The sequence below is a fragment of the Pan troglodytes genome, chromosome 2 (genome assembly GCF_028858775.2).
Source record: "Pan troglodytes isolate AG18354 chromosome 2, NHGRI_mPanTro3-v2.0_pri, whole genome shotgun sequence".
In the NCBI taxonomy this organism is placed as follows: Eukaryota; Metazoa; Chordata; class Mammalia; order Primates; family Hominidae; genus Pan; species Pan troglodytes.
In genome coordinates this window covers 149,327,245-149,342,689 of record NC_086015.1, presented here as the reverse complement: position 1 = coordinate 149,342,689, position 15,445 = coordinate 149,327,245, and the positions used below count along the sequence as shown (strand labels likewise).

The 15,445-nt window shown below is 36.0% G+C and overlaps 1 protein-coding gene across 12 annotated transcripts in view; it reads left to right on the top strand.

Annotated features, from left to right (window-relative positions):
• PLOD2 (procollagen-lysine,2-oxoglutarate 5-dioxygenase 2) overlaps positions 1 to 15,445 on the top strand; it is a 91,548-nt gene that overhangs the window by 17,478 nt on the left and 58,625 nt on the right. The gene's annotated exons all lie outside the window — the stretch shown is intronic.

Sequence of the window (15,445 nt, the reverse complement as noted above, 5' to 3'; positions counted from 1 at the left end):
CTCCTGCTGAACAAATCTACAGAGGAGTATCTTGCGTTCAAATTAGAATGTTGATCTTCCTCACATTATTTGGAGTTGGGACACCCCAACTACACATGGTATTTATTTATTTTAAAATTTCATTTGTTTTGCTCATTGTGATAATTTCAGGTGGTAGGTAGATGTATCTTAGTGTTCAAATTAACACATAGACAAAACTAGATTGGGAATGGCTGGATTAGGTTAATACATGCCTATCTAGGTTTATTATGTCACCATGGCAGTTTTAGTTTTTGGTTTTGTATGTGTGTGTTTAAAATGATACAGCTAAAAACATTTGCTTTTATTTTGATGAAGACAAAAATATTTGGGGAATCTGGATTTATTTTGGTGATATGCCTAGGATGTAGTCAGTTTAGCCCTTTAAATGACGTTTGTCATCTAAATTATTCTGAAAGCTCTAGTAAGAAATGACAGAGCTCCTATAAGAAATGTTGAAGCACCAGTAGAAATCAGTAAGAACTAGGATATGGTAGATCTAATGAAGATGGCATAACTTCGTTTAAGAGTTGTATTTTCGGTTACAATGACAATAAATGCTTGTAACTGAAAACAGAGATAGTTAAGAATAAATTTAAATTTGTCCATGAACACACTATCAATTAGTAAACAATGTAAAACACTGTGATAGTATTCATTTTTTTCTGTTTGTATATCTTCATGTATTTTCTTTATAAAATCAAGATATACATACATATTGATAAGCAATAAAGCCACAGTTTTGTATTTGTCTTATTTACAAAATAGTATATTTTAAGCATTTCCCATGGCATTGAATATTCTTCAAGCCATGATTTTTAAGTAACATTTTTATATCTGTCACGGGATTATACCATAAGTTTTATAACCATTACCTTATTTGATATATAGCTTGTTTGCCATTTGACACTAACAAAAATAATATTGTAAGGGTATTATTGAAAATAAGTTTTGGTTTCCATTTTTACCTATTTTTATAGGAAAAGTTCAAGAAACAAAATATTTAAATAAAAAGATATGTACTCTTTCTGTCTCTTGTTACATATTGTGGAGTTGATTTCCAGAAGGTTTTATGGATTTTCACTTCCACGAGCAGTGTACAAAAGGGTATGGAAATCTTGGCAAGCATTACTTTTCAAAATACTTTCTTCAAGGTTTTAGGGGAAAATAGTGTCTGATTCTCTTTATCCTCCTTGTTTATTTCTTAAATTTATAGTGATTTATTTACTTGCTAAAATATTTTTTGCCACTTCTGTTTCTTATGTGAGTTGCATATTCGTATCAGTGGTGTGTACATTCTAGTGGAGTTAGAAAGGACGGTAAACAAATGTATTGGGAAGGTATAAATCTTAAAAAGAAAAATAAAATGAGATTAGAGTGATTAGGTTGAAGAATACCATTATAAGTACTGTTTTCAGGAGATGCTTTTTATCTTTGGTTACATTTGAGCATAGAAGGGTGGAGGCTTTCTGAGAGAGGAGGATTACAGGCAGCAGGGACCACAGTATAAACGCTCTTAGCTGAGGATGTGTTTGATGTGTCTGCAGAGCAGCCAGGAGAACAGTGTGCCTGCATTAGGGACAAGGAGGGGATAGTGATGGAAGAGATCAGATTGACAGTCAAGACCAGATCTCTTAGGTACTTGGAGTGTGGACTAGGGTAAGGAGTTTGGATTTTATTGAGAACAAGAGGTAAACCCTTAAAAAAATTTGGAGAGAAACGCAAGATATGTGTGTGAATTAGAATAGGTTATTTTATCTGGACTTTTGGTTGGTGAATGTAGTACAGGCTGATTTCAGCCCCATTTTCCCCTTTAGCCTCTCTAAAGGGTGGCTGTATTATATAGTACAGTTGCTAAACTATATACATTGTGGCCCTGAATTGATAGAGTTACAGCTATATCATTCCGGCCAGTAGAAAGAAGGGATTGACAATGGCCAGGGTAGATACAGGGAAATTCTTTAAGAGATGATTTCAGTAGTCTAGGGAGAAGAGGATGGTGCCTAGGTTTAGACTACTCACAGAAAAGATGGTTAGGAGAGGCTGGATCCTGTAATGCTGATAGAATTTGTGGTCAACTTAGATGGGGAATGTGAGAGAAAAACAGGAGTTAAGGATGACTCCAAATTTTATTTTTAAAATTTTGCATCTTAGAAGTTTTAATTTGTTTAAGTCTTAACACCAATTGAGTATATACTCTACATGCTTTTTTTTTTATATTCTCACTCATGTTTACATAGATTGTAAACACGAGTTACTCTGGTGACTGCTTTACTCCTATTTTAATAATTACTATTAAAACTTATAGTCTTCTTTGTGTCTGTAATGTTATCTAAATGTTTATTCAGCAGAATGCTAGTGGTGGAAAACAGGACCCTAAAAATATTTTTACAAGGGCGGTCGGAGTGTTTAACTCTAGGAAGTAGGCCAAAATAGCTGCTGTGATTCACTGAGCCGTGAGTTTGGGAAAAAGCATTCTGCAAAATGTCAGCCGATAGCATTGAAAAATAGCAGAGCTGCTTGAAGCAGATTTTTCAGTTTACAGAAATTGTGTTATAACCAAAGCATGGAAGATGGGAACAAATGGCAGGGGAAATCTGGCTACATGACTCTAAGATCAGTGCTGCTGCAGAGAGTCCCTGAGTCAGCTTTGGTTTGTACCAAGGCACTAAGTGTATTTGGTTTGACAAGAGATTGGAATGTGCTGACAATGCCCCTTTCTTATAATCTTAGGCAGTATATTACAAAGCTTTATTTTGAATGTAGCTTTTATCGTTTGTTATTTATTGTACTTAAATTATGTTTAAAGGCAAGCACTGGGATATTTGTGTGCTTAAACTTTGTTTAAGGGCAAGAACTGGAGATTTGTGTGCCTGGAACAGACCCTACTCTGCCTCCACTTTCCATTTAGGTCAGTGGGCAATTAATCTTGTAATATGAAAGGTTTCAGGTTTGTAGTGTTTTTATTGATCAACCTTTACATGAAAGTACATCTACCATGTAGCTGGAAAAAGATCCCTGATAACTTTTCTATGTACCACCCTTAGTTTTTGGAAATAGGTAAAGGAAGAAAAATTGACAGACTGAGAATGAATAGGCAGAGAGATGGAAAAAACAGTAGAGAGAAGCACCAGGAGGGGTAGATTCATACAGCTGGATGGTGAATTTTGCACTGATTTGTTTTGCTAACTTAAAACTTGTTGGATTACATAAATTTCTATTAAAAAAGAAAACACTGCATTCATATTAATTTAGGCATTATTTTTCTTGATGACAAAAATCTGAATAAAAAAACTAGTTCCTTTTAATAAAGGACATTAAATATCAGTAGATAATAGCTTTACTTGTAGTTTATTTAGAGATACTTTCAAGGGATAAATACTTTTCTCATCTTTTTGAAAGTTAAAATTTGGCAATTGTTTTCTGACAGGAACATTTGGTTACATACAGTAGATGTATGGTTAGATACAGTAAATGATGTTTTTACCAATTTTCTAACTCTCTGGGAACAGAAGTGGAGAATGTTGAATCCCATTCCCCTGTTACACACATTTCTTCACCTGGTGAACTCATTTGTCCTCAGTTTTAGTGCCAATTCCTCACAATTTTTTTCATAAACTTCCAATTTAAAATAACTTTCTCTGTTAAAACCTTTCATCCTCTTCGTGTTGTTGAACTTATTCTTAGTATTTACTGCAGTTTCCATTTTAAATTGTTTATGGAATTATTTGCCACTGTCTTCACCTCACAACTGTATTGTAAGACCCATGAAGACAGGGATTGATTTTTCCAATAATGTTTATTGAGTGACTTCCTTCCAAAAATATTTATTGAGTGCCTACTGTGTATCAACTAGGATTTGGGGATCTATTAGGTTTACATTCTCTTCAATTCCAGCATTTACTTCGTTTACCATTATGTCTCCAACATGTAGCACAGTGCCTGATAAACAGTGAATGTCAATATCTGTTGAAAGAATAAAGATGAAAGCCCTTTGAGGAGTATTTGCAGGGCTCAAATGTGGTGTGGAGTCAGGGGTTAAATCTGTAGTTGAGGAACATGAACTTCTCCTGAGGTTGGGGATTTCTTTCCCCATCTCAATCTGAAATTTCCAACTGTCCCTGTTCTAACTTTTCTTTCAATAAAAACGAGAACTTCCTTAGTGTTAGATCCATTTTGTAAACTGCGTCTGGGGAATGTATGCAGTTTAAGTAAACTGCAAGATAAATCACAGAAGAGTTAATGCAGTAGTGATCATTTTATTAGCAGTCCACTTTAATAGAATACAGCAATTTAAATTGTAATGTAGTTAACTTTGTCCTTTTTTGGGGTTGTAATTAATCTAAACATCCAGCTATTTATGTTACTTATAATTAAAGGTAGGAAAGCCATTAGATAACTCATTTGTTCATACTGTGTATTAAATTATCTGATTTATTATTTATCTAGTTTATGTACTGAGAGTACATAATAAAACTTAATAAAACCTCATAATAAAACTTATTAGGGGGCAGTAAATGAAGAAACATGTTGTGTTCTTGACAGAGCAGGTACATGGACACTCAGACATTAAAATGGAGACCAAGAAATTAAATATCAGAAGCAGCATGTGGAAAACATTCTGTCTGGGGCCACTTATTATAGGAATAAACAGCTCTGTAGATTTAGATGTTCTGGGGAAGTACCCTATCATTGGAAAATATGGTAAGTGATCATGAGTCCTCAAGAAGAGGTTATATTTGTTTGGTATTCTTTGCTTAATTATCACATTTGACAGAATGATTTGCATTATTAACATTATTAATAGAAAGTGTTTAGAGAAAGTTGAAAGGCACCATGGTTTAATTGACTGGAATGCTTTATGACTAAAAATGCAGAGAGTAGTTTGTGAATTTTCAGAAACTGATCCTATTCTTTATTAAAGCGTATTGTGTATTTCTGAAAAAGCACACATAGTATAGTTTAATTCAGACTCTTTGAGCTGTATATACTTCTAATTATATACTAGTTTATGAAATTACCGAGTTCCTTCTACTTTGAGAAATTCTGGAATTAAGAATGAGTGAGGATTGTTGGGGAGAGGTCGTTGAAGCTGACAAAACACTGAATGCTTACCCTCGTTTCTAGGTCACAGTGAAATCAGACTTCACTGGGGAGCAGTTTTCTGATGAGGAATGTCATGCATCCTTTCAGAAATGGGAATGTCTCTGTGTTTGTCTCTGTAATGTAGAGGCATCTTGAGAGGCTGGACTTCTGATGAATTGTCATAAGAACTGGCCCCATATAGCATTGGCTCAGCTTTCTAACAAGGGGATTCTTATTCCCTGCTACATAAATTCCCCAAATGAAACATTGACTCTTTCAGACATAACCTGACCCAGTGCACTGGGTCATACTGGAGTATCCTGACCCTGTATGGATTTATACTGCTGAGAAAATTTAAATTGCGTTCAAAAGAGAGCTATTTTATGAACATCTACCTTAAATATGCATCTTGCTTATGACTAATTAATGCCTTGCTATGTTTTTGTGGAGCAGTCTTGAAGAACCAGGTGGCGAACCATTCATTTCTAATGTGTTGTAGCTAGGAATTAGTTGAATTTGACTGTATACGAGGTGAGGAAAGAGAAAGGGAGGAAGGCAGGGAAGGACCAGCTTTTCCACAGTGACATTCTTCAACAATATTTTTTGCCAGCAGCTGATATTTCTTCCCTAGTGCTGTTTCAGTGTGTATATTCTAAGCCTTGTAATAAATTTCTTGCTAATGACTTAAAGTGATGGCATTTGTACAGGAATGTGTAACTGTTGGCTTGATTTTATTTTACAAACTGGTTTGAAAAAGAGAGAAAATCCTCTGAATATTCATTTCTGCTTAAGTCCAGTGGAAATCTCAGTAAAATATTGGATGTGCAGAAAAGCTTTACACTTTAGGATGAGCTGCATTATTATCTTTTTCCTGCATCATAATAAAACCCTTAATCCAACATTTAGGTTGTTTGATAGTTGGCGTTTATAACGCTACCGGGGTGAGCATTTATCAAGATAAATTGTGGAGATTTGTGTTCCTTCAGGATAGGGAATGTGGCATTTAGAATTCTTATTGTTTAGAAAGTCACAGAAGATACTTTAAACATTTTCTTAAAATTTTATTTATGTAACAGACTCATCTTTTCAGGTTAGATTTATGAGATAATTTGGAGTCCTTCACTACTTTAAACATTTTCTTAAAATTTTATTGATGCAGGAGACTCATCTTTTAAGATTAGTCTTATGAAATAACTTGGAATCCTTCTTCACTGCTCTTTTTCACAAACCCTGTTTAATCTGTCCATCAATGTTGTTTAGTCTGCCTTAGAAACATATTCAAATGCATGACTTTTTACCTCCTTTACTACCGTTCCTTGTCTGTATCACCATGGTCTCTAACCTAGAACACTGTTCAAAACACTCTTCAACAGATTTCCTAATTTTGTCCTTGGCCTCTCCTGTGATAGCAACCAGGGTAATCCTGTTAAACTTGAGTCAGATTATGAGATGCAGTATTGCATAGCAGTTAAGAGCACAGCCTCTGGAGCTAGTCTTTCTCGGTTCAAATATGAGCTCTGCCACTTACCATATATTTAAAGTTGGGCAACACAGTTAAATGTAATATTGGAAGAGCAGTAATACTTGGATTAAATGAATTAATAGTATCTATATGGTAGACATTGTTATTATTGTATTGTTATTACTGTTATTTTAGTAGCTATTATATCATCTCTTTACTCAGAATCCTCTACTAGCTTGCTATTACATTTGAAGTAAAAACCAGAATCTTTACAATGACCTCCTAGGCCCTGCACAGTCTATTCATTCTGACTTCTGAACTCATCTCATTTTCCCTTGCATAGTCTCTTCTGGCCATTCTGGATGCCTGCTGTCCTCCCTTTTCTTCCACTGCCAATATATGAGGCCTGAACCCAGCCCAGTCATATTCTCTGTATTTGTTGTTTCCTTTTACTGGAAAGATGTCCCTCAAATATCTGCATAGCTCACTTCCTTTGCTTCAGGTCACCCTCTCAGTGAAACTTGGTTATGTCATCCAAGATAGCAACCCATTCAAGACTCCCTGCGACACTCTATGACACTTCGTTCTTTATCTTTAGCCCTGAAAGTTAAATGCAAATTTTTGTTTGTTTTTTTTTTGGTTCCCTGTGTTGGAATATAAACTCCATGATGGCAGAGGCTTATTTTTGGTCTCTTGTCCTGTCTTGAATGCTGAGTCTCTAGAACAGTGGCACATAGTAGGCACACAGTAACATTGAAGGAATTAGTGAACTTATGGCACCTGGTTAATTCTCTGCTCACAACCTCATGTGGTATCATCTTTCCCATGTATACCCAGTATTCTCTTAGCTGTGCCCTCTGTGGTCTGTGATCTGCTCCATCTTGGCTTCCAGCTGTCCACTCTTAATTCTAAATGGTAATTTGCCATTAACCATTTCCTGTCTTTTGAATAATGAAAACACGAATCCCTCTCCATTTCTGACTAGCAAAATATTCTCATGTCTTTGAGACCCACTTAACTGTTTCTTCCCCCTGCGGTATTACCTCAACTTGTCTTGATTTCTTCCTCCTGTGATTTATCGTTGCCCTTCATTGTTTAACCTCCTCATGGGGCTGTTATCTAGAATCAGAAATACCAATTTTTTTATTATTTGGCATACCTAGGATGGTATTTTTTTTAGTGTGATCCCTGTTGAGCGTCATCCGCATCTCTTCATGATGATGCCTGGTACTCGGAATTTATTCTCCAGGAGCTCCCCATACAAACTGAATCAGAAACTCTTGGGGTGTGACCCAACAATCTCTTGTTTATACAAGTCTTTGGGTAGTTGTTCTAGTCCATGCTAATGCTTGAAAAGCACTGAGGAAGGACATTGGCATGATGGTCCAGTTTCCAGACTGGGACTATCTGAGATTAAGGGTCCAGTTGGGGCCAGTGCTGTGGCTCATGTCTGTAATCCCAGCACTTGGGGAGCCCAAGGCAGGCAGATCACTTGAGACCAGGAGTTATAGACCAGCCTGACCAACATAGTAAAACCCTATGTCTACCAGAAATACAAATTTATTAGCGGGGTTTGGTGGTGAGCACCTGTAGACCCAGCTACTCAGGAGGCTGAGGTGGGAGTATCACACTTAAACAGTGGGAGCTAATTGAATCAGAGGTCATTACATCTTAGGAGAGTTTTTGTGAATGTGGCAGATAGAGCTTCTTACTGAATCAAAATGGTGCTATAAAGCCAATTATTTAGAAGCAACATTATGGAGCTGTATTCCTGTTATTTTCAGAATTTTTATGCTTTGATATATGGAAAATACCTTTTAGTCAATTCCATCTTTTTTAAAAAATCGCAGGTCATCTTAGAATCATAGTTGAAATAAATAGTATTTCTCATTAAAGCATTAACATGTCAGTTCATCATAAGTTTGGTAATTCAGAATGGAACCAAAGAACTTCATTGTTTGGAATACAGGTTGGATATCCCTTATGCAAAATGCTTGGGACCAGAAGTGTTTCAGATTTCCAGTTTTTACAGATTTTGGAATACAATCATCTGTTGCATAACGACAAAGATACCTTCTGAGAATTGAGTCATTAGGCGATTTCGTCATTGTAGAAACATCATAGAGTGTACCTATGTAAACCTAGATGGTGTAGCTTACCACACCTAGACAATATAGTTTACACTACTGTTTCTACACTACAAACCTGTAAGGAATGTTACTGTACCGAATATTTAGGTAGTTGTCACACAATGGTATTTGTGTATCTAAATATATCTAAACATAAAAAAGGCAACCCATTGTGCTATGACTGCTACTATATCACTAGATGACAGGAATTTTTCAGCTCCATTGTAATATTATGGGACCAGTGTTGTATATGTGGCTCATCATTGATGGGAACATCATGTGGCACATTACTGTATTTATATACACATAATGAGATATCTTGGGGATGGGACCCAAGTCTCAACATGAAATTCGTGTATGTTTCATATATACCTTTTACATATAATGCAATATTATATAATGTTTTAAATAATTTTATGCAAGAAGTAAAGTTTTCGCTGTCCTCCTCACATTAGGTCTGGTGTAGAATTTTACACTTGTGGTCTTTCAGCACTCAAAAAGTTTTAGTTTGAATTTTGGATTTCTGGGCTAGGAATGCTCAACCTGTAATATGAATTGGTAAAGTCTCATCAGGTTCAGTATTTCATTTATTCAGCACTATGCATATGACAAGATATCAGTGTAAAAAATGAAACTATAAAAGTACTGGAAGAAAATATGAATAATTATTTTATAATTGCAACATGTAGAAGGCATTTCTGAAGTGTGAGAAACAAAACCCAGAAGATGTAAGAATTAATGGCCGATTTTAAAAAGTCATAGAAAAATAAAAATTCTATCTGGAAAAAAAATCATACAGTCAAAACAAAGTTCAAAGATAAATGGTAAGTGGGGAGAAAATGTTCAACCCACAAAGTTTACTTGGAATTTATTGTAGAGATACAATCTTACATGTAAGAAATTACTTGTGACCATCTTTATCAATTGCAGTTTTTTGATATTTAATTTTTTTTTTTTGGACAGCAGTGCAATGGAAACAGCTTAAATTTTTACCAGCATGCTGGTTAAATAATGGTTCATTCATACAACAGAATATTATATGTCTGTACTCTATTTGGAAATATCTCGAAGAAATACAAAAATTTTAAAAAGATGCAGAGTGGAATAGAGAGTATGCACATGTATGAGAAGTATTCACTTGTGCATGCATTAAAATATCTCTTAAAGCATACATCAGAACCAGTTTTATTGATATTTTCTGAAGGGAAGTCAGTTAAATATCTGGTAAAGATTATCACTTTCTACGTCACCTAGTCCAAAAGTTAAATTACAAATAAGGAAAGATCAGTCACATATATAAATATATTTTTTAGATCTCCAACTTGGCATGGTGAATGCTAGAATGTTTCTTATATTTTCTGGGATATACTCCATAAAAAGATACCTCCTTACATAAAGATGAGAATTTATGACAGTTTTCAACACAGAGTGAATAATAAACTTTTTTGGAGTCTTGTGGTAATTCCATAGAAGATGATATTTGTAGTTGTCTTCATCAAATCATCATTTAATTTTATGTACTGAAAGTACATAATATACAGATTCAATTTTCTAGTAATATCTTATATAGCAACTTCAACTCGTAGAACAATGTGGAGAACTTCAGCAACTTGTTAGGGGAGGATTCTGAGCTGCCAAAACTGATGCCATAAAACTTTCAAGACAGTATGAGGATGGGCTGCTCCTCAATTTAAATGTGTTCATTTTATGCAAGGTAGATGCAATGGAAGATATAAAATCAACTATAAAAATCATATTATTATGTGTTCATGGCAATGTGGAGTAAAGTAAGCAAATATTTCACTATAATTGAAGATGGTAAATGAAAGTTATGACTTCTGTCCATTTTTGTTCCTGTTTCAGTCACATCACACTTTATCAGGTCTGCTTTTAATTTTGTGTAACTGATCCATTTATTTTCATTGCTTTAATTTCGGCAGACTTGTACATAAAGGCTGTTTTTTTTCCGTTATGAAGAATAAAATGTTATCTTGATTCAGGCGCCTCACCCTTACAACTTTCTCTTAGAGCATGGCTTGCCTAAGCATAAGCCTAACTCAAGCTTTCTGCTCCAGGGCAACTCTCCTTATTCATATGCGAATTGGCAGGAAAGTATTACCTCAGCCTGTGCTGGTTTGTCCTGGTTCCTGACTTTACTATTGATCCCCTTTTCATATAAGCATTGAAAATATTTTTAGTGTCTGTGTAAAATATGAAATAAACAGTAACAGATCATATGTGTTTCAGCAAGCTACATAACCTTGGTATCAGATTTCTGGCAGGCAGTTCATATTCTCTAATAAAGCATTTGGCTAGCAGATGGGTTACCCCATCCCACTCAAAGAAGGTTTCTCATTCATTTGTGGAGGTTGCTGAAACCTTTGAACCCTTGGAATTCAGCAGATTAAAGTCCGCTCTATTTGTGAAGGGGCAGATCCATTTTCCTTTGACATTAAAATTATATCTAGTATATACATTTTTATAACATTTGAAGGGATCACATGTGTTTTCCAAGTCATAAATTCTGGGAAATGGTCCTATACTCTTTGTTTTAATTTTTATAAAGATAGGAAACATACTGCTTTTCCAAGATAATCTTTTCATTTTGGATATTGTTTATTGTACTTTGTATTGATATGTAATCCGCACTCCTCATTAATTCCCTTCTCTATTTCCACCCCAGCCAGTTCTTTCCACTAAAATCATATAGAGAAAATCTAGTATTGTTTTCTCTTCAAATATAATGAGTTGGTGGGGAGGTAGTGAATCTTTCTTCTTTTTTTCATGTAGAAAAATTCTCAATCCCTCAACTATTCAGTAATGATGTGATTGCTAGACCCCTGAACCTACTGGTTAAACTCCTTATTTGTCAAAATTCTCCTTAATTTAGCATCCCAAGCTCTTATAATTTTCCACAGATGGGCTATACAGATTACAGTGTAATCATCACTTCTCTTGTTAAGATAGCTTTTGTTTTTGTTTGTTTGGTTTGGTCAGCCATCTCACATTTTGGCTCATTTTTGAGTTTGTATTCAAGTAAGGCCCATAACACACTTTTTTCCCCCAACTTTTTAAAGTCAAGTTTTACTCTGATTGAACCTCCTCCCCGCCACGTGTGATCATTCTTTGCTGTTTGAATTTTACTTTTCCCTTCTGAACTCTGGAGAGAATTTGCTGAAACTCAGTGTATAGTCCTTGGCTGCAATCCAGCCCTTTCATTTCATCTCTCTGTTTCTGGGAAGGGATTGGCATACATGTGGAGGAGCAGCTCCCCCCTTTTTTAATTGCTTATCATGTTTAGGTTGAGTTCTTACCATTTAGGTCATGGACAATTGTTGAGACGCAGAAGTAGAGAGGTATAGGGGTGATGAGGGCCTGTGGGGTTTACTGAAGGGTGTTATTGCAAGCAGTTCTAAGTAAAGTGTTTTTTTGTACAGATTGGAAAAATTATATGGTTCATATGTATGTATTAATGACTTTCTGAAGTATATGGATACTTTTGAGATTGTGAGAATGTAAATTTATTTAAATGTCACTGTATTTATTTCAAGGTTTTCTCATAATTTTCTTGATCAGTTGTTGCTATAACATGGTTATAGAGTAGCCCACAATATTTTATATTAAAAATTACACCTCATACTAGGAAAATGGAGCCTTTTATTTTTATTTTTTTGAGACGGAGTCTTGCTCTGTCGCCCAGGCCGGAATGCAGTGGCGTGATCTCCGCTCACTGCAACCTCCGCCTCCTGGGTTCACGCCATTCTCCTGCCTCAGCTTCCCAAGTAGCTGGGACTACAGGTGCCAGCCACCACACCCGGCTAATTTTTTTGTATTTTTAGTAGAGACCGGGTTTCACCATAGCCAGGATGGTCTCGATCTCCTGACCTCATGATCCGCCCACCTTGGCCTCCCAAAGTGCTGGGATTACAGGCATGAGCTACCGGATCCAGCCAGGCTTTTATTTTAAAATTCAAATCTTTGTCTAATATTTACTCAAGTTTTATTGACCATAAATATACAAATTTTGATTTTTTTTGCAGTATAATCTGTATGTTTTAAAAAATGTCTTGAAGCTTTCATAGCATTTTGAAAGTTACTAGCTACTAGAAATTCTTGATCATAATATTCCTTTGAGTTCTGTCTTGAAATTTGTCAAACATTCACTATTGGGTTACCTAACAGACCGAAGCACACATGTGGGTATATCACTGGAAAAAATGAGTATCCAAAGGGATGATCAGGAAACCTAAAAAAAAAAGTTCTTAATGTTGGCATGTATAAAATTTTTATTTGAAAAGAATGATAAAGATATATCATGGTTTGGTTTGAAGTATCTATAAAGGATGGGGATGGTCTCGGTGCACCTTGGTCTTTCACATATCTATTATCTCTGGAAGTCTTGATCTATCCTTCTACATTTGGTATCTAGTTAGTATTGGACCTTATGGTTCTAGAAGAGTTTATTTTTAACTTCGTGACTCCTATCCAGGACCATTTGTCTTACAGCCTTTCTGTAAATAACTGGCGATACTTGCCCTCTCCATTCCACTGCACATACTGCTATGGTGACCAACTCATTCCAGTTTGCCTAGGACTTTTCCAGTTTTAAAACTGAAAGCCCTGTATTTCTGGAATCTCCTCAGCCCTGGGCATACTGGGATGGTGAGTCATTCTGCATACTACCCTCCACTTTGCAGCACTTCTCTTAATTTGTGGTTTGTCTGTTCATTGTCCAGAGTGGGCTGTGGAAGCCCAGGCATCCATCTGAAAGCTAGTGTGTGTGAAGATGCCCTCTATGTAGCATTAGAGGTTGGAAGTGACTTTTTTCTTTAAGCATACCATTGCCCCTCTTTTTCTACAAAAATGGTAGGAAATCATTGGATGTCTCTTGACACATCCTTTTTAGGTTTTTTTTTTCTTGTTGAAATTGTGACGTGAATTACTCTTGAGGAATTTTTGTCTTGAATTTTTTTCAACAGTTCTGCAAAATAAAATTAATTCTCTTCAACAATTCCACAAAATAAAATTAGACTTCATGCCTTCAGTTCGTCATAGTTTTTGGTGACTCAGTACTTAACAAAGCAACAAAATTGTGTGCAATGAAACCTAGGAAAACCAAGTTTTTTAGTAACTGTGAATCCTGAGTTGTCTTAGATTGGTTACCACTTAACTGCAGGATCCTGGATAAGTCTTGTTTTCTCTTTAGATTATGGTTTCCTCCTTCATGAAAGAAGTGGGCTTTGCTAGACTGACTCTGAGGTCATAATTCACATTAAAGGAAATGACTTTCAGTCAGTGGAGGAGCAGGGTATGATTACTTTATGTACCAAATACTTATTTTCTGGAATCCATTTGGAGTCATTTTTATATCTCTCTAGCTTCGCCTCTGAGTACAGAACACAGCATAATGCACTATCCCCATAGTACCTCTTTCAGATAAGACTTTCTGACTGTAGCTAGGATAATATGTCGGACATCCCCAAGACCACCTGCGGGTTCAGTGATTCACCAGGAGGACCTACAGGATTCAGCATATGGTTGTACTCATGTCTATGACTTATTATTGTGAAAGGATACAAAGCAAAATCAGCAATGAGAAAAAACACATGGGTGAGGTCCAGGGAAACCAGGAATAAGCTTCTAACAGTTCTTTTCCAGTGAAGTCACACAAGATCTGCTTAATTCTCCAAGCAACTAACTGGTTGTGACAACATGTGTGAAATGTTTACCTACCATGGAAGCTCATTAGAGATTCAGTGCCCATAACTTTTCTGGAGAATGGTCACATAGGCAGCCTCTGTACCAAAATTTCAAGCACCCAGAAGGAAGGCAGGTGTTCAGCATAAACCGCATTGTTTGTATAATTTAGCCACAGTGAGCCAGCTTATCTAGGAATGATGGGAACCCTTCCCATTGGAAGACCATCTGGAAACCATATGGAATCCAACTTTTCAGATGCCTGCCAAGGACCAACCTTACAAGCAGATCTTTCTAAGGATAGAAGTCTTAAGTTGCTATCTCTTTTCTGAACATAATAAAACTCAATGATTGCTTCAGCCCTTAACCTGTTGTCACCAGGGGAGGCCACATGACATTGAGGAATAACTCTGAAGTTCTACTTCTGGCCCTACTAGTAATTTGTTAGGTGACTTTGGCTAAGTCGATTACTTTACTGGAGTTTAACCACCTGTGAATTTGAGATGATTATGCTAACTACATAGGGATTTTGTTAAATTATTTTATTCACACGTACATGCAAGACATGATATTACTTGCCCCTGAGTCCACTCATTCTGAAATGTTTTTTAAGAACCTACTGTGTGCTTAATATTGTGATAAGCTCTGGAGGTCTAATTGTGAGCAAAAGAATGTTCTCTGCCTTTCTGTAACTTACAGTCTCATTGGAGAGAGAGACTTTAATCTCACATAATTTGAGATTATTCATAATTTGAGATTATGCAAATTAATATGTAATTACAATTTGTGGTGAGTGCCCTGAAAGAGAGGTAGAAAGTGCAGTGAAAACATGGGTGCTGGCCTATTCTAGTAGGTCAGAGAGGGTCTCTCTAAGGAAATAGCATATGTGTAAGAATCTCAGGTTTACCTAGGCAGTGGCCACATCAAGATGTCAGGGAGGAATATTAGATAATGGTCTTGAAAAGGCTCTTCTCTTTGAATGGGAGGGTGCAGGCATTATTAGAAAATAAAAAACAGGCCAATGTGGTTGGAGAAGAGAGAACAAAGGGGAGAG